Source organism: Halichoerus grypus, chromosome 6, assembly GCF_964656455.1.
Source record: "Halichoerus grypus chromosome 6, mHalGry1.hap1.1, whole genome shotgun sequence".
Lineage (NCBI taxonomy): Eukaryota > Metazoa > Chordata > Mammalia > Carnivora > Phocidae > Halichoerus > Halichoerus grypus.
In genome coordinates, this window is record NC_135717.1 from 123008266 (window position 1) to 123033935 (window position 25670).

The window sequence follows — 25670 nt, forward strand, 5'->3', positions numbered from 1 at the left end:
TGGGATAAATAAATCTGAGGGGTTATTTGTTTTTTCAGCATAACCTAGTCTATCCTGACTAATAATGCTTCCCTCTCTGATTTGGAATCAACTGTGTCATTCTCTGTAGTTTTGCCTTGTCGTTCTGTATGTATAACATGTCTGGATAATACAGCCCTTCGGGTAAGGAATTCTACTTTATGGTCTTTGCGTTCTGGTCCCCAGCACTCGGCATGGTGCCCTGCAGAGCAAAGGCATGAACTGAATGCCCAGCAGTCCATGGTTGTGGTTGATATAGGCAGAGGATGTGCAGGGATTAAGAGTCCCATTCTTGTGAGGGGGCCCCCACACTCATTAGTCATGGAATTGTGATGGTTTGGAGCCAGAGCCGGAATCTGGCTTGGATATTCTCAATGGATGGTATGCCCAGCCCCAGGCGATGGATCAATACTAGTCTAAGGCAGTCATAATAATCCCCTGTCCTTGTGGTTACGATTAGTTTACACATGGGCACACAGGCTGGTTCCAGATGCTGAGATGTAAGGGAAAGTCTCGTTCCATCCCTGAAAAAACAGAAAGAGATGAAAAATGCAACTAGTCTCTCCTAATTTGGATCTCCCCAAAAGCAGAGACTGAGAGAGGACTCGAATGCTATGTGGGAGGGGACCCCAGGGAGCAGGGGAGACAAAATAGGATGAAACAGGAGAGAAAGACAAGCCAATAAATGGTGTATTTATGAACTTGTTCCACTGCCCACTGAGGGACATCAGAATTGTCCCTCCAAATGGCAGGAGGCCAGGGCATTTATCTAATGACTTTCATTGGTTGCCAATTGCCCCTAATTATACTGGAACTGGATGTTCACCGGTGACTTCTCAGTGACCAGAAATTGGGCACATTTCATCCAATTCCTTCTTTGCTGTGTCGTCCCCTACTTCCTGCTCCTGAACTCTCTTCTATCCTGGTTTCTAGGACAGGTCTCCCTCCAATACTTCTCTGCAGCCTCTCTGACCATGTCTTTTTGATTTCCTTCCCAGGCTTCTTTTCCTTTTTTCACTCTGTAGATGAGCTCCTGGATTCTATTCTGGTCTTCCCCACCACTGCCCACTCTCACTGGGCAAATCGATTCATGAAATGGTTTCAACTGTTCCTATTGTGATGCCAGCTCCCAAATCCACACCCACCCCCCAGCTTTCTCTCCTGAGTTCTGCAGGCTTACATCTATTTATCTGTCCAACAAATATTTATTGGGCAATTTGAATATGCCAGGAGTTGGGATAAAGCAATAAATAGGAACTCACCTTCTAGGAGTGCTAGACAGTGTGGAGCTAGTGAACAAAATTCAAATAAATAAGTAAGCCAGATAATTTTAGACAGCGATAAGCATGATGCAGACAATAAAACAGGTCAGTGTGACAGAGCTTGTGTGTGCATGTGTTTGTACTATTTTACAGTGACTGCTTAAGGGGGTGGCATTTGGGCAGAGATCATGTACAGGCGTACCTCAGAGATAGGGCTGGTTTGAGTCCAGACAACCATAATAAAAGGAATATTACAAAAAGGGAATATCACAATAAAGTGAGTCAAATGAATTTTTTGGTTTCCCAGTGCATATTAAAGTTGTGTTTACACTATATTATAGTCTATTAAGTGTGTGATAACATTATGTCTAAAAAAACAATGTATTTACCTTAATTAAAAATACTTTATTGCTACAAAATGCTAACCATCATCTGAGCTTTGAGCAAGTCATAATCTCTTTGCTGGTGGAGGGTCTTGCTTTGATGTTTATGGCTGCTGACTGATCAGGGTGGTGGGTCCTGAAGGTTAGGATGGCTATGGTAATTTCTTAAAATGAGACAGTAAAAAGCGTTGTTGCATCATTTGACTCTTCCTTTTATGAATGATTTCTCCATAGCATGTGATGCTGCTTGATAGCATTTTACCCATAGTAGAACTTCTTTCAAAACTTGAGTCAGTCCTCTCAACCCTGCTACTGCTTGCTTGATCAACTAAGTTTATGTGATATTCTAAGTCTCTTCAACTATCTTCTTCCACAATCTTCACAGCATCTTCACCAGGAGTCGATTCCATCTCAAGAAACCACTTTCTTTGCTCATCCATAAGAAGCAACTACTCATCCAAGGAAGTTTTATCATGAGGTTGCAGCAATTGAATCCCATCTTCAGGCTCCACTTCTTATTCTCGTTCTCTTGCTATTTCCACCACATCTGCAGTTACTTCCTCCACTGGAGTCTTGAACCCCTCAAAGTCGTCCTTGAGAGTTGGAGTCAACTTCTCCCAAACTCCTGTTCATGTTGATATTTTGGCCTCTTCCCATGAATCATGAATGTTCTTAATGGCATCTAGAATGATGAATCCTTTCCAGAAGATTTTCAATTTACATGGCTCAGATCCATTAGAGGAGTCACTATCTATGGGAGCTATAGCCTTTCAAAATGTATTTATTTTTTTTTAAGGATTTTATTTATTTATTTGACAGAGAGGGACACAGTGAGAGAGGTAACACAAGCAGGGGGAGTGGGAGAGGGAGAAGCAGGCTTCCCGCTGAGCAGAGAGCCCGATGTGGGGCTCGATCCCAGGACCCTGGGATCATGACCCGAGCCAAAGGCATACGCTTAACGACTGAGCCACCCAGGCGCCCCTCAAAATGTATTTCTTAAACAATAAGACTTGCAAGTAAAAAATTACTCCTTGATCCATGGGCTGCAGAGTGTATGTTGTGTTAGCAGGCGTGAAAACAATGTTAATCTCATTGAACATCTCCGTCAGAGCTCTTGGGTGACGAGGTGCATTGTCAATGAGCAGTAATTTTTTAAAAGCAATCTTCTTTTCTGAGAAATAGGTCTCAATGGTGGGCTTAAAATAGTCAAAAAACCATGTTATAAATAGATGTGCTGTCATCCAGACCTTGTTGTTCCATTGACAGACACAGGCAGAGTAGATTCAGCATAATTCTTCAGGGCCCTGGGATTTTCAGACTGGCTTCAACTTCAAGTCATCAACCTCATTAGCCCCAAGGAGAGAGTCAGTCTGTCCTTTGAAGCTGGGCATTGACTTCTCCTCTCTAGCTATGAAAGTGCTAGATAGCATCTTCTTATAAAGGCTGTTTCATCTACATTGAAAATCTGTTCTTTAGTGTAGCCACCTTCATTAATGATCTTAGCCAGATCTTCTACATGACTTGCTGCAACTTCTCCATCAGCACTTGCTGCTTCACCTTGTACTTTTATGTTATGGAGATGGCTTCTTTCCTTAAACCTCACAAACCAACCTCTGCTAGCTTCCAACTTTTCTTCTGCAGCTTCCTCACCTCTCTCAGCCTTTATGGAATTGAAGAGATTTAGACCCTTGCTCTGGATTACACTTTGGATTAAGGGAAAGTTGTGGCTGGTTTGATCTTTTATCTAAACCACTAGCTTTCTCCATATCAGCAATAAGGCTGTTTCACTTTCCTACCATTCATATATTCCCTGGAGTAGCACTTTTAATTTCGTTCAGGGATTTTTCCTTTGCCTTCACAACTCAGCTGTTTGCTGCAAGAGGCTAGCCTGCAGCCTGTCTTGGCTTTTGACATGACTTCCTCACTAAGCTTAGTCATTTCTAGCTTTCGATTTAAAGTGAGAGATGTGTGACTCTTTCTTTCACTTGAACACTGAGAGGCCATTGCAGGGTTATTCACTGGTCTCATTTCACTATTGTTGTGTCTCAGGGAATAGGGAGGCCGGAGGAGGGGGATTGAGACTGGGGAACGGCCAGCCAGTGGGGCAGTCAGAACACACACAACTTTTATTGATTCAGTTTGCCGTCTTATATGGGTGTAGTTTGTGGCACCCCCAAACAATTACAATAGTACATCAAAGATCACTGAGCACAGATCGCCATGACAAACCAAAAGGGGACCCAGAGACAAGAAGTGGAAAAACAACACCAACGGGCTTGCTCGTTGTAGGGTTGCCACATACCTTCAATTTGTAAAAAACACAATCACTGTCTGAGCCACCCAGGTGCAGTCAAGCCAAGTGCAACAAAATGAGGTCCGCCTGTCATGGCGTCTGTCATCTGCGACCGTGCAAGTGGGAAGCCACAAACTTAGGAGTGTGCTTAAGGCTGAGAAGGAGCGATGTCAGCACAAGGTAGCCTGGCATGTGAGATAAGGTCAGAGAAAGGGCAGGGGCCAGGTCAAGTACAGCAACGTGAGCAAGCTTTTCATCAAATCGCCAGGTGATGCTTCCTTAGGCGTTTGCACACATTTGAGAACAACTGGGGAAGATGGAGAAGAGAACTTGCCGTTGAAAAGAAATCCCATTTCAAAGTTCTTCTTCTTCTTCTTTGATATTTTATTTATTTATTTGACAGAGAGAGAGAGAGAGCGCACAAGCAGGGGGAATGGGAGAGGGAGAAGCAGGTTCCCATTGAGCAGGGAGCCCGATGCCGGGCTCAATCCCAGGACCCTGGGATCATGACCTGAGCTGAAGGCAGATGTTCAACCAATTGAGCCACCCAGGCGCCCCCAAAGTTATTCTTTTTTTTTTTTTTTTTTTTTAAAGGTTTCATTTATTTATTTGAGAGAGAGAGCATGAGAGCCACCCAGGCGCCCCCCCCCCAAAGTTATTCTTAAAAAGTGGTTCTGGAAAGTGTAGAACACACAGAAGTTTAAAATACTACTGCACCTGCTTACATGCCCATCACCCATCTTCAACACCATCAACTTTATTTTACAAAGGGAACTGAAAGTAGTACCCAGGAAGGTAGGAGGAAAACCAGGGAAGTACTGAGTCCATGAAGCATGTCAAAGAGAGAGAGGCGATCAGTGGGGAATAAAGGCAGAAGGGTTCTGTATGCTTTGCAGGGTCATCTCCCTGTGGCCCCATGGGGGCCCCACAGTGAACATGGCGGTTATGTGCTGGCAGCTTCCCTTCAACCTGCTTCTCCTCTTGTTTCCTCTTTCAGAACATCTTCAGTGGCTACTGTATGGGATAGGAGCAGGGGCTGAAGTTTGGATGTGGGTTCAGGGAGTTTATCTGGAGAGTGATAGCAGGGGGGTTCAGGGAGTTTATCTGGGGATGATTAGGGGGTTCAGGGAGTTTATCTGGGGGTGATTGGGGGCTCAGGAAGCTTTATCTGGGGCTAATTAGGGGGTTCAGGGAGTTTATCTGGGGAGTGATAGCAGGGGGGTTCAGGGAGTTTATTTGGAGGGTGACTGGAGAGCAAGGGGAGTGAGGCAGGGAAGGAGCAAAAGCTGTGAAGAGTGTGTTACTGAGCTGGTCACCACTGTGGGCAACTGGAGCTCGAACTGGCCGACTATAACCCTGAGGAACTAGGTAGAATGTATCTCAAATTGTCCTTCAGAAGAACAGGAGGCTAGGACTTCTATTCAATGGACTCCCACCCCCATTTCTGGAGGGTTGTGCTGGGAACATTACCCTCCTGTATTTCTGGGCTGCCCTGCATGCTGGCTGAGAGAGCTTACCAGGTTCATGTGGCAGAAAACCAGAGATGCAGGGGCCGCCGAGGAGGGTTGCTGTCAATGCGTGGGGGTCTGTCTGCTGCGGCCACAGCCCAATCTGCGGTGGGCTACGGACACGTAGTGTGCAGCATCTAAAGTTGTCTTCTGCAGCTCCTGCCACCTGCATGACAATCTGAACTCTATTGTGACACTGGCCTCCCTCTCTTACCCAGTCCTGAAACCTGAGAGTCATTCTAAATGCTTCCCTTAGCACCCTCATCCTTGTTTGCCTCTGCTGTTACCCCCTTAGAACAGATGGCCATTCCTTGAGGACCATGGTGATGACCTCTTTACCTTTTATTAAATACCAGGGATACCAGATAAATGATGTGCTATGAAAAGTCAAGGTACACAAAGGAGTACACAGAAGGGTATCTAACTCAGTACCAGAAGCTCAGGGAAAGCTTTCAGGAAGAAGTGACAATGAAGCTGGAATCTGAGGACTGGGTAGGAATTAGCCAAGCTTACAGGTTTCAGACAAAGGGAAAAGCAAGTGTGAAAGCTCACAATTAACAGAGCAAATTTAAGACACTGAAGGGAGGTCGGTTCATTTCAAGTGTGAAGGAGCAAGCGAGAGAGAGAGAGAGATTGGAGGTAAACAGTGGCCAAATCATGCAGAACCTGGCAAGCCTTATTAAGAAGTATTGACTTTATTCTAAAGGAAATGGGAGACCTGAAGAATTTAAAGCAGGAGAGTGTTGGGATTGAATTGGGAGTTTTAGTAAGATCACTTTGATTTAAGTCTGGAAAAAAGTAAGTGGATCACACAAGATTAGAGGAAGAGAGCAGTTGGGGGAGGGTGGCAGCTGACCAGGCAGGAGAGGATGAGGTACTAGACCAGGGCAGTGGCAGTGGGGATGGAGAGAAATGGATGAATTGGAGAGATATTTAGAGGTAGACTCAGAAGGACCTGGAGGTGGGAAATGAGAGCATGGGAGAAGTCTGTGATGATGCCCAGGTTTATGGCTTGGCAAATGGGTGGTGCATCAGTTAGCATGGGTTATGTTATGTAGTAGCAACAAACACGCCCCTTATCTCAGTAGCTTAATCTAACAAAGGTTCACTTCCCATTCTTGCTGTGTATCCATCACAGATTGTAAAGAGAGTTTCTTGTTATCGAGGACCAGCGTGACAGAGGCTGTGTCTCAGTACAAGCCTCTGCAGTCACTGGAGGCAGCAAAAGGGGATTGGCAATCCCTTAAAATCAACACTCAGTGGAGCGCCTGGGTGGCTCAGGCGTTAAGCATCAGGGTCCTGGGACTGAGGCCCGTGTTGGGCTCCTGCTCAGTGGGGAGCCTGCTTCTCCCTCTGCCTGCCGCTCCCCCTGCTTGTGCTCACACTCTCTCTGTCAAATAAATAAATTAAACCTGAAAAAATTTAATACTCAGTGTTCTTTAGCCAAAGCAAATCTCATGGCCTCCCCTCATTTCAAGGGAGCAGGGAAATGCAGTCCTACCATGTGATTGGCAGCAGGGGAATTGGACATGTTAGGTGAGCAACACCGGTGACTACCATGGATGGAGAGTGATGATGTCATTCACTGAGATGGGTAGGACCAATTCTGGGATCTTGCACCTCTCCAACACATCCTGCACTCTGTGGCCAGAATCCTTATTCTAAAACAGAAGTCTCATGTCATTCCTCTGTTCAGATCTCTTTAGAATCCAAATCCCTATCACCTACCTGGTAACTGTGTAAACCCATAGTGTGGTTGAGGGGCTTAGCACTTGCCTACCTGTCCAGCTTCATCTGCTGGCATTCCTCTCTATCCCAGCCACTCCGTCCCCCCTTTATTCTCCAGCAGGACTTGGAGTGCCCTGAATATGCCTGACTTTCTCAGCCTCCATACCCTTGTGCATGCTTTTTTCTCTGCCTGGAATGCCCTCCTTCATCCTTTGCCTCCCTATCTATCTGGAAAGCTTCCATTCCTCCTTTGAGAAGCCTTTCTACATTTCTCCAGGCAGACTTAGGTACACCTTCTTTTATTCCACTGGTTAATGTTATCCCCATTTCTATTACAGTCCTAACTTCATTTTGATAATAGCATTTAAGTGTCTGTTTCCCTCTACATGTGGCTTCTAAACTCCTTATTTGTTGTCTACTCAGTAGCCATTCCCTACGCCTACCATAGGATGTAGTTTCCCCTTAGAGGATTTCACTTATTCCCAACCAAGGGATTCGGGTAGGATGGACTCTTGACCCCAACGATCCCTTAGCTAATCAACACATTGGCCAGAGTGGCTGGTTCAGGGATGGGCACTTGACCCATTTCAAATGAATGGGAGAATATGAGTCTCAGGACTTGTAAAGCAGTTATGAGTATGAAGATGTGAATCTGGAATTGCTGGAGCCATTTTATGACTCCAGTGGGAGAACCTGGAGCTGCTGGAAGGCCACTGTATGAAACATGGTGATGAAACCACCATGAAAGGCTGTGTGGCAAAGGGGGGAAACAGAGTCCTTGGTGACAATGTGTGAGTTAGCATTGCTCAGAGCTAGCTCTTCCTCAGGACTTTAGAGTAATGTGAGCCAATAAATTCTCTTTACTGCTTAAGCCAGTTGAGTTGGATTTTTGTTTATTGCAACCTAAAGAGTCCTAACTAGTAGAGAAATTAGTACCATGCGTGTGGAGGGATTTCAAGAGGCAGTACCTCCCCACCCCAAATGGAATTGATTCAACCAAGGAGGTAAAATGAAGAGCAGTAAGAACGCCTATATCTTGGGTTGAGAAATTGGTAATCTGATATAGCTAGTTATACAGTTTCCTATTATATCTTGGGATGCAGATCATGTGCCTACTGTGGCTGTAGCTGAGATTCTGGAAACTGGCAGGACTGGAAAATCCCAAAAACTTTGCCTCAAGGTAGGTTACGATAAGCAGAAACAGGGGTGGGGGAATACATTGCATGAGATAAGACTGGGATATGGATTAATCCTGCTCCCTAGCCCTTTCTTCAATACCTCTTGTTTTTTACTACCTGCGAAACAAAGGGAGCTATCAATCCCACCAGAGATGTAGGTGGGATATTAGCCTACAGGTAAGGACCAGACTTAAGGTGCCTCCCCAGTTGTTCTAAGGTACAGTTCAAGATTAAATGTAAGGCTGAGTGACTGGAAGAACACTAAGACCTGTTGCATACCAGACTCCAGACCCAAACTAGTCTCAGCAAGATCTCTGGTTTTATATACTAGCTCATAGAATACACCAGAAGCAAATAGACTAGAAGCCTACCAAGGGAGTTATCGTGCCAAAGGAACTCTAAACCCAGATGAGTGTCTAGAGACTTTTCAACTCTCAGGTCCCCAAACACAGTGAGTCACCTTCATAGAAAGAAAACACTAAAGCCATAATTCTTACACTTTTTATGTACATACGAATTTTATCACAAGTATCAATTTTGGGGCTTTGTCCCACCAAAATATGACTCCTTTTATCTGGGATTGGGCTCAGGAATAAGCATTATTGATAAATGTCCCTGATGATTCATATGCAGGTGACGAGAGAACCCCACTTTGGGAGACATTGCATTTAGGGAAATATTAAGTTCCTTACGGACAGGCAGCAGGACTTCTTTTGTCCTCACAGTATCTAGCACTGTGTAGGGCACACAGAATGGGATTTTGGCAGAGCTTTGTCTACTAGACCCGAAAACCATGGGTTTCCAGAGCCAAGGAGGATTTGGGAAGTATGCAGACTGTGACTCCAGAGACTGATCTGCTCTGAATTCCTGCTTCCTGCTCCTGATTCTGCTTGATCCTGCTTTGCATCTATTGGGGCGGCCATATCCAGACACTGAGCTGGCGGTGAATATGCCTGGGATCCTCTGTCAGTGCCCTTATGGAGGCAGAGAGTTCTGGACACATCTGTGGGGGTGAGGAATGTGTCAAACATTGGAGAGAGTGTTTACTGGGCTTCTCATGTTTATTTTCTTCCTTCCACCACACCTCAGGACAGGGAGTGTTCTGAGAGCCTCAGTGAAGCAATTATACTTTTCTGGCATGTTGGGTGACTCATGTGTCTCAACTCCATACACCATCAAAGGCCTTGGAATTGTCAAGGTCAGGATATTTAAAACCACATTCTTGGGAGTGTTCTGGACACTGCCAGTTCAGCTCAGGAAGAGAGAAGTGCCCGGAGGACAGCTGTCAGGGTTAGTGCCCACTCTTTATGGCAGGTCTAACAGGGCACAGCAGTTATGGTATGACCATATTGTTGTTTAGTTCTAGCTGGTGATTGCCAAGTGACCGCAGATTTCTCTTTATTCATTCTCCTAAATATTGGATTCAGCACCTACTGTATGCCAGACACCAGGGAGGATACAAAGATGTATAGGCACAAACCTACCCCAAATGAGCTCACAGAATAGAAAGGAACATAGTGGTCCCGCAGAGAGATTTATGAACAATAATCACACCCACAGGGAGGGGATTATAAGCTCACTAAGGAAGGACATACAACTTGGAGTGATAGAGATGATGGTAGGGTATAGAGAAATCTTCTGGGAAAAAGGTCCTGGGCTGAACATATAAACTTAAGTAGAAGTTGGGGCGCCTGGGTGGCTCAGTCGTTAAGCGTCTGCCTTCGGCTCAGGTCATGATTCCAGGTCCTGGGATCGAGCCCCGCATCGGGCTCTCTGCTCCGCGGGAAGCCTGCTTCTCCCTCTCCCACTCCCCCTGCTTGTGTTCCCTCTCTCGCTGTGTCTCTCTCTCTGTCAAATAAATAAATAAAATCTAAAAAAAAAAAAAAAACTTAAGTAGAAGTTAACCAGGCCAACTTCAGTTCCTGGCCAAGATGGAATAACAGGGATGGAATTTACCCTACCACCTGAAGCAATGAAAAAGTTGTACAAAATATGTGAAACAATGGTTTTGGACATCAGCATAGGACAATGGTCCTCAAGAGAGGGAAAACAACCAAGGTGAGCCCTGTGATTGCTTCAGTATACCGTCTTGAGAGAGTTCCCAGGCTGCAGCACAAAGAGGAGGAACCCAGGTGGAGTTCAACAGTCTCTCAGAGTTGAGGAGATGGACCAGGGAGTCTAGGGAGGCCAAGGCAGCTAGAGTTTTCAGGGTAGAATACCAGAGAAGAGTGAGACATGGAGAAGGGAAGGAGGAGAGGAGAGAGAGAGAAATAGAGATGGAAACAGAGATATCCAGAAATCTACAGAGGGTTCCTTTGAGTCTTTTGCTGAGTACTGGTCACAGCATGTGTGTGAGGAAACCACCTGAGTCTAGGGAAACAACCATGAAAAAGGAGCATAGGAAATAATCTCTGGAGCTTACACAAGGCAAAGAAGAGTTTGTTTCCACTAGCCAGAATGGCAAACCTCATACATCACAAGACATCAGATAGAGTACTCAGAAGGGGATTACCTCGGTCATGGGGCAAAATTAGCTCTAGACTAATGAATATGCTGGTCCCAACTAACAAAACTTAAAAGCAAGCTTTAAAAGTATCAAACTGTTTTCAAGTAACTTAACTGTGTCCCAAAACAAAGCTCAAGAGTATTTTTAGGAATTCAAAAATGTCCAGCATCTAGCAAGGTAAAATTCACAATGTTTGCCATTCAGTCCAAATTCACCAGGTATGCAAATAATCAAGAAAATATGACCTATGAAAAGAAGAGAGATCAATCAATGGAAGCAGACACAGAAATGACACAGATGTTTAAATAAGGACATTAGTAGACAAAGACATATAATGTTCAAGAAAGTAAAAGAAAGATTAAACATGTTAAGTAAAAGCATGGCAGATATAAGAAAGATCCAAATCAAATTCTAGAGATGAAAAACTATATGAAGTGCAAAAATTCCCTGGATGGGATTAACATCAATTAGACACTGAGGAAAAAAACGCTAGTAAACGTAAAGACATAGTTATAGAGACTATCCAAAATGAAACACAAGGGAAAAAAAAAAGACTGAGAAAAAACAAAACAAAACAAAACAGAACATCAGTGATCTCTGAGAAAACTCCTGGGGCCTAACATATGTGTTATTGGAGTCTCAGAAAGAGAAGGAGGGCAGAAAATGTATTAAAAAAAAATAATGGCCAGGGTGCCTGGCTGGCTCAGTTGGAAGAGCATGTGACTGCTGATCTCAGGGTTGTGAGTTTGAGCCTCACGTTGGATGTAGGGATTACTTAAAAGTAAATAAGTAAATAAAACTTAAAAAATGACCAAATATATTCCAAATTTGATGAAAACTATAAACCCAAGAAGGTCAAGGAACCCCTAGCACAAGAAACTGAGCTGTATAAAGGCACATCATAATCAAACTGCTTAAAAGCAGTACTAAATAGAATATCTTACAAGCACCCAGAGGGAAAAAAGACACCATGTATAAAGGAACAAAGATAAAAAATGACAGCAGACTTCTTTTAAAAATAATGAAAGCCAGGAGTCAATGGAGCAAGATCTTTAAAGTACTGAAAGAAAAAAAGGTCACCCTAGAATTTTATACCCAACAAAAATAACTTTCAGAAATTAAAGTGAAATTTCAGGCAAAATGTGAAAGAGTTCATCACCAGCAGACTTGCCCTATAGGAAATGTTGACAAAATCCTTCAAGCAGAAGGAAAATTATACTGGATCAAAGTCTGGCTCTACATGAGGCAATTAAGAGCGCTAGAAATGAGGTGTTCCATCTAATAAAGGAAGAAAGAGTAGTATAAGTAGAATATCACAATTTTGAAACCACTAAAGAATAGTGGGTCTAGGCAATCATGAACAATGGCTGACAATGTGACAAAAAGGGAGACAACCAGGCATCACATACATCGACGGAGACACACTTCACTACCTGTGTGAAGTAACCTTGAAAAAAAAGCAGAAACAAAAAGTGGTCATAATAACCAAACCTGATTCTGGCCTCAAGATCTAACTACCGATTTACAGGATCTATAAGGGACAGGAAAACATTTAAGTGAAACCACTTGGTTTTAGTAAAAAAAAAAAAAAAAAAATCCAGATTTGGGAAATTCCATAGGATAAACCACAAATTTTTTTTCATCAAAAACAAACAAACAAACAAACAAGGAAACAAAGAAACAAACTTGCAAGGAGAGAGAGAGAATGAGAAAGACTGACGGGGTGGGGGGAATCTATAGATTGCAAGGGACTTAAGAGACATATCAGTTGGGATTACAATGTGTGGCTCTTATTTAGATCCCTAATTCTAACTGAAAAGTGAAAACTTGTAAGGCATTCAGGAGAATGTGAACACTGACGGGTATATGAAGGAATTATTGGAGAAAATAGTGACTCAGGCAAGAGAGGAGGAAGTTCACTCCAGAGAGTGGGGACAGCAAGTGCCAAGGCATGCCCTCATAGTGACAGGGGGGCAGTCTGGCAGTCCCCTGCTGCACACATGTCCTCTCTTACCTCCAGTCTCGGGCTGGCTCTGCTGCTCGGGTTTCTGGGGCAGGAGAAGGCAGAATATTGACATGGAGACTATTTCTGTCTACCTCTTCTGGCCTCCCTGGGTGTAGGGGCCGCCTTGGGAGAAAGATGTCCTGAGGTGGTCAAGGCCACTCTCAGCAACAAGGGACAAGGACTCAGCAGTGTGGGGGAGACAGAGGCTTTGAGCACCCTAACCTCATCCCCACCTCCCAGCTCTGCCCGGGGGAAGAAGACCAAGAAGGGGAGACCTAGCGAGAAGAAGAAGAGGAAAGAAAGGAGGGGGAGAGGGAAGAGAACAGGAGAGGCTGGTGCTGGAGCTCAGTGTGCACTCAGGGGCTTCAAAGTGCCCCTTGACTTCAGGTTCTAAGCATCGGGCGGCATGCTACCCTCCTCCCCTCATGCTGCCTGCAGGTCGGGTCAGGGGCAAAACTTCGAGAAAGGAGGGAGAAAGGGGATGTTCTGGCCACAGAGATTATGGAGTTTGCTCCAGGTCAATGAGCAAGCTGATGTGATGAAATGGCTGAAGGACAGGCCAGGGGACCTGACTCTGGCTTATCCACGATCACTCAGGGTCTAACATGTTCGCCATGGCGCCCCTGTTCTGTGGTTCATTGTTGCACCACATGCTCAGTGAGAAACAACAAGAATCTTATGAGCTACCATTACTGAGTGTTCATTATGCCGGGCCCTATTCTAGGTGTTTTACATATTCATTTCATCTCCTCAACAACCCTTTGAGGAAGGTACTGTTATTACACCCATCTAAGAGATGAGGTAACAGCCTAGAGAGGAGAAGTCAATTACTTGAGGTCACACAGATAGTAAGTGGCCCAGTTGTAACTGAACCTAGGGAAAATCTAGTTCCAGAGCTCATGTTCTTCGCAACTCCCCTGAACGGCGGTGGTGACCTGGGTCCAGACCAGTGTCAGCCCACTCCCCAGACCGAGCACTGTGCAGGCTCTTCCTTTCCCCCCAGGCCAGCTGGGGCTCAGGGCTGGAACGGAGGCTTCCCGGTGCTCTGGAAGAGACCTTGGAGCCACCCTGGAAAAGCCACCCTGTGCACGAAAGCCTGTTAGGGCCCCAAGGCTGGAGGAGAGTTTGCCCAAAACAACAGCGAGCCTGCCCTAAACTGTTCTCAGCTGCGCAGCCTGGACGCTAGGCTGCTTGTCCGTGACTCTTACCAGCTCTCCGAGAGAGAGCTCTGAATGGTGAGCATTCCCATCCCAGAATATTATGAGAGAACTGGGGAAGGGGGTGTCTAAGGCAGCACCCTGCCAGGAGGAGGGCTCGGGAAGGCCCGGATGTGAAGCCCAGCCTCGCTCTTGGTGGGCAGCTGGGGCCCCTCCCCAGGTTCTGGCAGAACGCCCTCGAACAATTTAGCCTGAAATAGCGTAAGAACTTTCCCATTTTTTTTTCCAGGCTTTTGGATGAAATTATATTTTACAAATGACTCATTATTATATTTATAGCTTCTCTCCAAATGATTCAAATTGTGGTTTGTCGCCTCCCTGTCTCTCAACTCCCCCCAGCTCGACAGGAAGAAGTGCTGTTTACTGTATGGCCAGGTGTGGCTGTGGAGAGTGGCTCTGCCCTCCCTATAATTATGTTCCCGAAGCCCTGACAAGCACCCCAACGCGGTTAGTCATGTGCAGCCTTTGTTCCAGCATGTTGTTGGGAGACAGTATCCGACATTAACTCAGCTTGGAATCGGCTCCTGGAGGAAGTGCATGCGTGTGGTGGGGGGAGTAGGAGAGAGTGGGTAGCAGGAGGGGGAGGCCTGTTCTCGGGGAGGCTGTGACAGAGGGGGCCTTTGTGAGGGCAAAGGCTGGGGAAGCCGAGAGGCGGTGCCTCAAAGCCCCGGGTGAGAAGGCTGGGGTGCGCCAGGGCCTGCGTCCCGGGGGGGGGGGGGCGGTACCCCTCCCGCACCTGCCACCCCCAGCCTCCAGTGGGGAGTTGAGAGGCAGCCGGTGGCTCAGACATCTCAGGCTGTGCTAGTGTCACGTTGTTGACACTTCACGGTTTCTTATGAGGAACCACTCTAGCTCTTTCTGGAAGGTGGGGGGGTTCTTGAGTTCCCTCCCCTTCCCAGAGAGCTCGGGCTGAGTGACTGCTCAGCTCCCCTCTCCCCGCCCACTCCCAGGAAGGTGTGGTCATGTGGAGCAGCTCTCTCTCTAACAGGCCACCTTGGAGAGGAAAGGTGGAGAGGAGTCTGCGATGAGGCCCTATTTATTCTACTAGGTGCCCCTGGGATCAAAGTCCCCTGGTCGGCTCTGCCTGGGTACTAAGAAAAGGTAAAAGCCCACAAACTGGGAAAGAAGAACACTTCGGCATTCCTAGTGACAGTCCGAGAGCCTCACCACAGCCCTCTGCCCCTCAGGGTCCTTGGCTCTCGGGGGTGCAGACCCGCAGACGCCTCTGGCTGGCTGTGGGGTGAGGGCCCAGAGGAGGGAAGGGAAACAGGCCGCTCCAGAGGGAGCCAGCTTCCCCGGAAGTCTCTGCAGACCCCTTCCTGTGCTTTAAGGGAAGCATTGGCTCCTTGATGGTAGATTCTGCAGCCGGGCTGGCTGGCCTGCAGGAGGTCGGAAGCCTGAACTTGGACGTGGTCTGAGCCTTGGGCTCTGGTGGTGTCCCCAGATTGCCCGCCCGGGTTCCTTCAGGCCTGCTTCCATTTTCACTTCTTGGCACTGCCTGAGTGAGTGGGAAGGGGCCTCGGGAGGAGGTGATGTGGGAATGGGTGTGGATGAGCATAACGTAATTATTGGTGAAATCAGTATGAAGCCTTAAGCAGATGACTTCCATCTGGGCTCAGCTGGGTCCCTGTGAAGCGCATGAGCCGGTCCTGAGGCACGGCGGGGGCCAGAGACCGGGAGTCCGGGGACCTCTCCCTTCAGAATGTTTTATGGAGGTGGGGAGGGGCCATTGAGTCTCTCCTCAAAAGGGAAGGGGAGGCTGAGAGAAGGACCAGAAGGGGCTGTATGAGGTAGGGGGGCAAAAGGAAGGGGAAAGGCCAGGTGTGGCTTTACCTGGGCCCTGGGTGACCCGAACTTCCTCCTTAGGCCTGAGGGAAAGAGAGAAGTGCTAGGGGCTCCTGGCTGGCTCAGTCGGTGGAGTGTGCAACTCTTGATCTCGGGGTTGTGGGTTCGAGCCCCATGTTGGGTGTAGAGATTACTTAAAAAAATAAAATCTAGAAAGAAAGGAATGAAAGAAGGAAGGGAGGAAGGGGAGGCGCCTCTTACATCCTGTGCCGGCTGAGCCGGGGCTGGTGGGGCTAGCAGCAAGGGAAACCAGCTGGTGGTCGGACTGAGGGGCAGCCAATTCAGCTAACTGAGGCCACCTTTGGACCACCTTCTTTATGGGGTTTGTGGTCTTGTGGCCACCCTACTCGTGCTGGCACCTTTCCATCAGTCTTTCGACAGTCATGTCAATGTATTAGAGTGTTTTGAACATTATTAGAAGGTGCCATTTTCAAATGTGTGCTCATGGGATACACCTCTTCTCCCTGGCGTCTCTCCTCCCCGCCCCAGCTGTGCTCCTGCTTGGAACCCCACTCCACGCTTCCTCCAGGCAGCGCTACGGGCGTCCTGTGGGCAACGCTGGAGGCCGGCTCTGAATAAAGGCTAATCAGGGAGAAAGGGGGCTTTTGTGACAGAGAGCAGCCCATGAAGGATTTGCTCCATTGTACGTTGGATGAGGATGATGATTTCAGAATGTCGACTGAGGATCAAAGTATTATTTTAGGTTTATTTGTATACCTCCTTATTTTTAGGTAGCAACTTCCTTCTTATGTTTGAGGTGTTTTTAGTCTGACAAAGTGAAATGAGAGATGATGAGACCAGCTTGCACACACTTCTCGAAGTGTCTTCACATCCATTATCTCACTCAAGGCTGGATATGGTCTCCTCCACTTTCTTTATAAGGATATTGAGATAGATTAAATAACTTGCCCAAGAATGCACAGCTAATGAATGACTGAACTAGGTTTAGAACCAAGGTCCGAAGGCTCCTGTTCCAATGGTGACCGCTGTGGTTCTTCTGTTTTCCCCCAATTTGAGAAGGGAGCGTATGCCTCCAGCCAGATGGGTGCGGACAGGAGAGACGACTGACAACTGCGTCCGAGAGCAGGTGAGGGTGCTCCCCTTAGCTCCGGAGCTCTGTGACAGGTGTTCCCAGAGCAGCGGTGCTCCCAGGCAGCAGAGGGAAAAGCCCCCATTTGTTGAATTAACTACAAATCTCTTTTGGGGTCAGAGTGATTATTGCTGACATTACTTTTGCATTGTGGTAAAATATATAACCTGAAGTTTACCATTCCGTGCACAGCTCAGGGGCAGTAAGTACATTCACATTGTGCGACCATCACCACTACCCATCTTCAAAACCTCTTTCATCTTCCCAAACTGAAACTCCATTCCCACTACACAGTCATTCCCATTCTCCCCTCTCCCTAGCCCCTGGCAACTGCTATTCTACTTTCTGTCTCTGGGAATTTGACTCCTCTGGGTTCATCATGTAAGTGGAATCTTACAGTATTTGCCCTTGTGTGTCTGCCTTATGCTGACTTATTTTTAATTGGTTCATCACTTTTAACGACAACAGAGGTGCAGGTGAGCAGTGCCCCATGCCCATGGAGGAGTGAAAAAAACAAAAACAAAACCAAGAGAACAAAACCAAGAGAAAGAACAGGAGTGATTTGGGGTGGATTTCTTGACTGTCAGGGGTACCAGATGTAAGGGGGCGGTGGTGGCGGGTGGATAGGAAGAAAGTGTTACATAGGAAACAGAGTGCTGTGCTTTATCATTCAGGGGAGGGGTAGCGTCCTCCCTGGAGGTAGATGCCTCTTTTTTGAGGCTTATGTTATGATGGACCCTGATGGGGAAGCCACTCCAGTGAGAACAGTGTGGCCCTCTGACCACGCAGAAGGCAAGACAAATGGTTCTGCAGGAGAAATCCACAGGACCTCAGAATTTGGATAGAAGGGTCTGGAGGAGAAGAGAGAGGGTGGAGAAGATAGGATACCCTGGGACTTACGATAAAGCGGGAAATATTTCGAGGCGGGGGAATGGTTGATGAAGTTTTAGGAGAGTAATGTCTATTCGTGGATTCGAATGTGCTTACTGTGATCCCCCTCCATTACCCCAAACTTTGAATGAACATCTGCTTCTGTGTCCATCAGCCTGTGGGTCCAGGGGCAGCTGGGGGATTAGGAAGGGAGCAAGGGGGCAGTGCCAGGAGGGAGGGAGGGACAGTGGCTGCAGGAGGTGAGATGTAGATTCAGGAGAGAGGGAAAAGCAGGGAATCCGAGCCAGGGGTCACCAGAGGAAGCATAGACCCTCTGTGAACCCTGGGCACAGAGACGGTGGTGGGGGCAGGAGGCTAGGAGGATTGCATTGGGGGGACACAATGATGGGGTCCCTATAGTTAGTGGGATGGGGCTCAAGTCATTTTCTTGAGTGTCAGGCATTCCAGGTAGACAGCCAGAAGGGAGGCGTGGATGTGGATCTTCTCTTCTTGGGGACATAGCAGCAAGATCTAGCCAGGGCCCAGCACAGCCCGGTAATTTAGGAAGCAGGGGCTCTCTGAGGCCCCCTCAGCTCAGCTCACTGCCTCTGGGATTTCTGTATGCATGGGGAAGGTTACTGTTTTTTTGTTTGTTTGTTTTTTGTTTGTTTGTTTTTTTTTTTGAGTGATGGAGATGGAGCTAGAACCAAAGCCAAGCCCAGAACATGTCTTGAGCTTTCAAAACACCATTCTCTTTAAAATCATCTGAAAGCCAAGAGCTGGGAGCTGGATGCTTTCTGGACCTCCTAGACACAGCAGGAGCCCAGTGAGAGGATCTGGCTGCTCCCACCCGGAGACCCCAGAGAAGCCTGGCATGGAAAGCAAGCTTCATGTTGCCGGGAATGCTTGGAGTTTTCCTGACCAGGTCCTGGGCTGAGTGTGGGCTGGGGTGGAGCCCTGCCTGGAATTAGCGACGCACCCGGAGATCTTGGGACCGGCCTGCGTGGTGGCGGTGAGGCCGACCGAGGACATTTCCCTCCGGTCCTTTCCAGTCTTGGCCCAGAGAACCAAGGCTCAGGGCTTGTCTGGCTGAACCTCATTTTTGTCCCAGCCCAGTAACCCTTCGTCAGTGGGTCCTGGGGAAAAGGGCCTGGCTTGGCTCACACTTGAGGAATGGTTGCCAAACGTGTTAGTTGCCACTAAAAGCTTGTAAACTAGGGTGCAGGATGCCACGGGGCCTGGGCTGGCCAGAGGATACGCTCTTTAGAAGTTCCAGAAGTTCTCTGCCCGTTGGGAGGGAGGAATGTCCCTACAGAATCCGAGGCAAGCCCGTGCTGGGGACGGGCCAGCTTTCCCTCTGGCGGGCCCCTCTGCTCTGGGGGAGCTGTGTGTTCCCTTCTCCTCTGGCAGCTTGGGAAAGACCAGAGGCCCTTTCAGGGAAAGGAGAAAGAGGAAGCAGGCTTGAAAAAAGCGGCAGTGAAAGCCTAATTCTGAGCTTCAGCTGGAACCTAGGCCTGGAGTACAAATGCATTTTCTACTCAGGAGAACGTGGAGTGTTCTAAGAGGTTGTTTTGGGAACTTAGAGCCTCAGAGCCTCGGTGTGAGGAGAATCTTAGAGACCAGCTAATATGGGCACCCCCCCCCCATTTTGCTGGAAGGCTAATTTGAAACAGAATGGAATTTGGCAGGGGCTGGGATGCCTTTTTTCTTCGGAGGCCCCATTTCCCGAGTGTCCTAGACGAGCTGATTTCACCCATTCACTCTTGCATTCCTTGGTGCATTTTAAAGAAAACTCATAGGTCTAATCTGGCTTCTTTCAAAGTAACAGAGTTTGTGGCTTGCAGGGTGTTTTCAGTTTGGAGCCATAATTTCTGTTTGTTCATCTAAAATGATCGCTTACCACAGGCTTATTGCCAGGTTTCCCTTTGCACGTTATCAGGCTGGGCTTGTGAATGGCTGAGGGAAGCCAGAAACAGGAAAACTCAGGAAAAGCCTGTACTAAGGCAGGGGCTGGTGTGGTCCAGGAGGGTCGGAAGGTCGAGGTTGTGGTCAACAGGCCTGTGGTTAAGGGTGAACATCTGAGCGGCCTCACGGGGAGCCTCACTGCTGAGAGACCTGGGATAGGCATCTGTGCAGGGCTGCCGGAGGGCTCGGGCCCACAGTGGAAGCAGATAAGGCTGCCTTAGGAAGAAGGCACCTGGGCTGGTCAGGGAGGGCTCTGGAAGCCTAGGGAAGAGCAGACCTAGATGAGGGGGCAGCCAGCCTAGCAGAAAAAGAGCAAAGGGAGAGAGAGAAAGCAAGTGGCACTGAATGAGGTGGGGCCTGAACTAAATTATAAAATTTGGGAGGGGCCTAGGAGGCTGCCAACTATGATCTCATTTTCTGGACAGGCCTTCGGGTTACTTCTTAAACCTGCCCCCCAATCACCAGAGAGTCAGCGCCTTCTGATAGAAGCAGCTCTTGATGCGTGAGACATACACAGCTGGACTTGGGGGCAGCACACGCTGGGTGGGGGCTGGGGCGAGGACATACATATGCTGGTGGAGGAGAGGAAGGTCTTCCTGGGAGGTGGAGTGGGGGAGCGGACAGGGTCCGGTGGGGGGGCAGTGTCTGTCTCGCTCCCACTGTGCCCCCAGCGCCCAGCTCGGGGCCAGGCACAGAAGGCACTCACTAAATCACTGAACGAACTCATGGAGTGCTCTTCTCCTGAATCCCCACGTTACCTGAAATTTTTCTTCTTTGGGATTTAAAGACTAGTGGAGAATATTTGCCTACCTTGTGCTCTCCCCTTCGGGACGGATCTTCTTACTGTTGGTGTGACAGAGGGCACTGAAGCACTGCTTTGGAAAGGATCTCAGCATAAAGACCCTCCATGCGGGGAGGAAGGGAGCCCGGAGGAGGGCCAGGATGACCTCTCAGGGCCCACCTGGCCCTAGGACGCGGAGGGTGGACTGAAATTCGCACAGCTCTGCTGGCCATGGTGGAGGTCAGGGCAAGAGGCTCATCAGCAACCTCCTGAACTGTGCCGTGTTCTTCCTGCAGGTGACAGCAGGGATTATGCCCCATCCCAGCAGATGACCAATGGAGGAAAATAAAGTGGAATTTGAACCTTATCTCTGACAAGGTTTAATACCTGGAATTGGGTATTCCAGAAGCTATGGGTTGCCTTCCTTGGACAATTTCAGAGCCCATCTTCCTGGTTATGGAAAGGGCGCTGCCCTGAGAGAGATCTTACCTCTCCTCCCAGCTCTTCTCCCCTAGAAAGCCCCCCAACCTCTCCCGGGCTTGGTTTTGGAAGTGATCATTAATCCTCTCCCACTGTAAGCACTTCCTGGAAGGGCTTGTTATAGTCTTCCAGAAACAGGGATGGCTGAGATGACCTCTTAAGACCTGCCCACTCAACCGTTTGTGCATCTCAGGAGGATCTAAACATTTCCTTTTCTTCAGAAGCTGTCGGAGTTAACTCCGCGTGGGCGTGGGCTCCTTGTAGCTACACTACCCTCCTAATATTTAAAAGATCTGTGCTGGTTCTTCGGGCCTCCAAATCTTGTATTTATTTTCCTTGGCTCTGTCTGAAAAGGCCACATCGTCTCCCCCCCCCCCCCCCCGAAACCTAGGTCCTCTGGGCTAAACTCAAGTACCTCTCCGCTCTCGAAATGGCTGATTTTCATCCTGCCGTCCCTACCAGATTATTTCTTAAATCGCGCTCCCCCTCCCCCCCGCCACGTGCCGGGTGTTCGGGACACAGAAGCCAGGCCGTGGGGACCCCGGCTTTGCCCCCTGCGCGAGAAGTTGGGGGAAGCCTCAGTTTCTCCACGCACACTTTGGGCGGCGGGCGGCAGGCCGAGCGGGCCCGGGGAGGGGACGCGCGGGCGGCGGGGAGCGGGCCGGGGCTCCTCCCGCCCGCACTGCCGAACGTGACCCGCCGCGCCCGGCCGAACGCCGGCCAGCCCCGGCCCCGGGGCCCCCCCGGGCAGCGCCGCGGGAAGGGAGCGCCGGGGAGGGAGGCCCCGGGCGCCCCGGCCTGCTCCCTCCCGCCGAGCCCCGCGGCCGGGCCCCTCTGGGAAGGGCTGGAGGCGACGCGGGGAGGGGGTCGGGGGAGGAGGGAGCGTTCCCGCAAATCACATGATTTTCCCGCTTATATAAATCACAGCTTGTTTTTCTCCACTGGCTGCAGACTTAAAGGTGCAGTGTCTTCTTTCTCTCCCCAGGGCCGGGTGCCTCGGGGTGCTTCTGTCGGCCCCCGAGCTGCGCTGGAGGGGGCTTCACCCCCGAGGGTGCCAGGGCTTCCGGTTTGGGGAGCCCCCCCCCATCCGTCACCACCCCGGGGACGTGTCGTTTTAGCTGGAAACCAGGGAAGGACCTGGAAATTCGATCACCCAATGAGCAGGCAGAGCCGGGCCGGCGAGGTCGGTCAGAGACCTCTCTGGGGACCAGCGAGCCGCTGATGCCCAGGATGCCCGTGAGCGATCTGGAGCCGAGGGGTTAAGAGGAAATTGACTTGTGGGAGATCTATGTGGCCAAAATCAGGCTTCCGAGACTGATGCTTTTTATTCTCACCAGCCCTTGGCTATTTGTTTGAGGCCAACGTATGTGGGAAGAAAAAAATCAACACAGGTATTAAGCACCTACTCTCTAAGTATTAGGCACTGTAGGGAGAAACCAAGACCTATTAGTCTTTAGCTTCAAGTGCTTTATACTGTTTGGGCGGTGAGATACAGACGGGAGAGATGAAATAACACTGGTCCATTTCAATGCCTGTTCCAGGCGGTATGCAATGACTGCTCGCTGAACAGTACAGATAATGAGTCGTGCAGGCTTCCAGGGAGGGCTGGGAGAGGGCAGGAGGGAGGAGGGGGACAGCCTGTGGGGGATCTGGGGGCCACAGGTGGGGCCGGGAGGAAAGGAGCACGGTGTTAGGGTGTTGTGCAGCGAACAGTCCCTTTGGCTAAACGGAGGAACTGCAGAGTGGAGGAGTGGGGCCTGAGGCTGGAAAGCCCCGGGGGGTCAGATGCGCGCAGCCTGGAGTGCAGGGCTGTGCGGATTTGATTTGACAAAGGCGATGTGGGATCTCACGAGGGTGCAGGGCAGGTAGGTGGGGGGAGGCGTCTGGCAGCAGTGTACAGCATAATCTGGAAGCACTGAAGGAACCAGCTGGAGGCTTCTGCCGAAACCAGGCAGACACAAGGTTCACAGTGCTAGGATGTTAAGGGGGAAAGTAGAAGTGGAAAGTGAGAGGTAGGAGATATTTTGAAGAAGGAACAGAGATAATCGAGTGATTGTGTATTTGGGGAGGAGAGAAATGACCCAAAGTGACCGCGATTTTGAGCTTGGGAGGCAGGGAGAAGAGGGTCCCCCAGGTGGAGAGGGTGTGTCATCTGGAGGGGCGGAGCTCCTTCCAGAGCCATGTTTGTAAGGACAGTGGGATCCCAACTGGGAACTGTCCAGGGGGCTGGAAATCAGGACAGAGGAACAGCACAGAGGAACTAACCCAAAGGATGAAAGCGATACTACAGATCTGAAAGGGAGCTAACAGAAAGGGAGAAAGAGAAACAGGGCCAGAGAACACCCACCTTGGGGAGGAGAAGCCGGTGGCCAGGCTGTGGAGGGAATATGCAGCGACCTGGGTGAGTAGAGGTTCTACCTGGACTTGGTTAAGTTGTTTACTCTCTGAACCTCAGTTTTCTGATCTGTAAGATGGGGATGACAACACCTGCATCGTATCCTGTTTGGATTAAAGGAAACATAGGCAGCATCTCGCTCACGGCACGGTGCTTGGCACATGGCAAGTGCTTAAAGCAAGTGTCCTCTCCCCATTTCCTTCCCTTCTGGCCCCCTCCCTCATTTCCTTGAAGTGGCAGGCACTTGAACAGAGGATAATTCTCTCTTTAAAAATTTAACTGGCTGTTGTTGCTGCTGTTTTTCTTCTTCTTAACCCCCCTTCAGCTCCTCCTCCCACCCCCCCCCCAAGTCCTTGTCCTTCTCCTTATTCTGAGGCTGCCACTGCTTCTCCTTTTCCTTCTAGAACAAACCCAGTCTCGCTTGCATGACTAATTATTTGAACCGGATATACCCTCCATTAATAAAGGAAGGAAATAATAAATTTTCCTAAGGGCCTCTTAGCTGAAGATGACTATTACCTCATTTGCTCTTTCCAGCGGCCTCCAAGGTTCAGGAGGGTAGGTATTATGAGGTCCTTCCCCACACCTATAGCTGAAGAAATAGAAGAACAGTTGTAAAAAGTTTTGTTGTTATGTTAGAGGACCACCTGTCTACCAGTACCGTGCAGGTCAAAGATTTCCAAACTTTTATTTTTAGCCTCCTCTTTTTGGAAATAAATTTTACCTGGCAGTCAAATAAAATAGATTAAAAAAACCAGAGTTCTGGCTTCAGTGCAGTGGGGAGGTTCTGAGGGTCCATCGCTTGGCTCTGCTCCCATCCTGCCCCCCCCTCCCCTCCCCGGGGCCAGTCTAGGAAATGGGACTTTGGGTTGCCCCAGAAGCACTCAGAGCCTCTTTCTCTACACTCAGCTTCTTTCTCTTCCTTTTTAGCTGCAAACTTCCTGACTTCAGAGGCCAGGCTGGAGCCCAAGAAGGCTCTGTGGACCCGTGGCTGTGCTCCTCGTGTGAGCCAAATGTAGTCCCTGGCGGTGACGCCAGCAGCTCGGCTCTGCCCGCGTTCCGGCGGCGGGGGGTGCGGACCAGCTGAGCAGGACCAGCGCGGCTCCAAGGCCAGGTTGCCGTCTCTGGTCGGACCCCAGCAGCAGTGCCCCATGTCGCCAGGGCTCGCGAACCACCTCGGCTGGGGTGTGCTGGCCTGCTCTGCTCCTGTGCTTCGGGTCTTTATTCCGCTTTGAATGGGTTTCTTGAAAAACAAACTCTTTGACGTAAAAAAAAAAAAAAAACCAAACAGTTTATGGTCTTTAGAATGTTGATTTGAAATAAAGCAAATATTGGTGACATGCTCTGCAGATAGTTACATAAAGCTGTGAAAGAGCCACAAATAATTTACTCTAACTGCAGCACTAATTATTGTCCTGTACAAAGCAGCCGCTGTTAGGAGTCGTTTCTTTGAGTGGTATCAATTCCCCAGGAGATAAGCATTATAAAAATGATTAAAAGAATTTCATATGATTTTTGTCATTAAAATAAAATCTCAATAAACCAGCATCTAATCTTATACTGTTGTTTATTTTTTCCACCGCTTTATCTATTTATTCGCATTATAAGGGTAATACACACTAATGGTAAAAATAGAAATGCAAATCATTCTGAAGGGTGTAAAATGAAAGGTAGAAGTCCCCTCTCATTACGCATTCTTATTCCCCTGAGTAGATTGAAGTTAATGGTTTCTTGTGACCCAGAAATTTTTTGTTATACATATGGGGGTGTGTGTGTACAGCTAATCTAATATTTTTCCACAAATGGTCTAGTCCTACAATTTTTTTCCACTTAAATATGTATCTTGACATACAGGCCTGTCTCATTCTTTTTAATGATTGTCTAGCTCTGGTGTTTCATTGAATACTGTATATAATATTCCCATATTGTGTTGCTTCCCTCCCCCCCTTATAAGCTGCTACAAAAAGCATCTTTGTATATATTGTTGCAAGCTTGTGCATATGCTAATACATATGTAAGATAAATTCCTAGCAGTGGAATTAAGTGAAAGTATATATACATTAAATTTAAAAAATTTTTATTCTGTACTACTTGAAACATACACAAAGAAAAAGACATAAAGAATAAAAAGAGCTTAGGGCGCCTG

General features: G+C 48.4%; 2 long non-coding RNA genes and 1 other non-coding gene across 4 annotated transcripts in view; 2 read left to right on the forward strand and 1 right to left on the reverse strand.

Moving 5' to 3' along the window:
* LOC118526621 (uncharacterized) overlaps window positions 1–25082 on the forward strand; it is a 49263-nt gene extending 24181 nt beyond the window's left edge. For both annotated transcript variants that reach the window (XR_013449240.1, XR_004912698.2), the window contains 2 exons: window positions 8296–8372; window positions 24455–25082. This is a non-coding gene — a long non-coding RNA (uncharacterized LOC118526621). The remainder of the gene's footprint in view (window positions 1–8295; window positions 8373–24454) is intronic.
* Window positions 11569–11641, forward strand: TRNAS-GCU (transfer RNA serine (anticodon GCU)). Its single transcript has one exon. It is a non-coding gene; the product is annotated as a tRNA-Ser (tRNA).
* On the reverse strand, window positions 19292–21798 carry LOC118526622 (uncharacterized). The gene is made up of 3 exons (XR_004912699.2): window positions 21545–21798; window positions 20679–20939; window positions 19292–20166 (listed from the first exon to the last, which is right to left on the reverse strand). It is a non-coding gene; the product is annotated as an uncharacterized LOC118526622 (long non-coding RNA).
* Window positions 25083–25670: the final 588 nt, after the last annotated feature.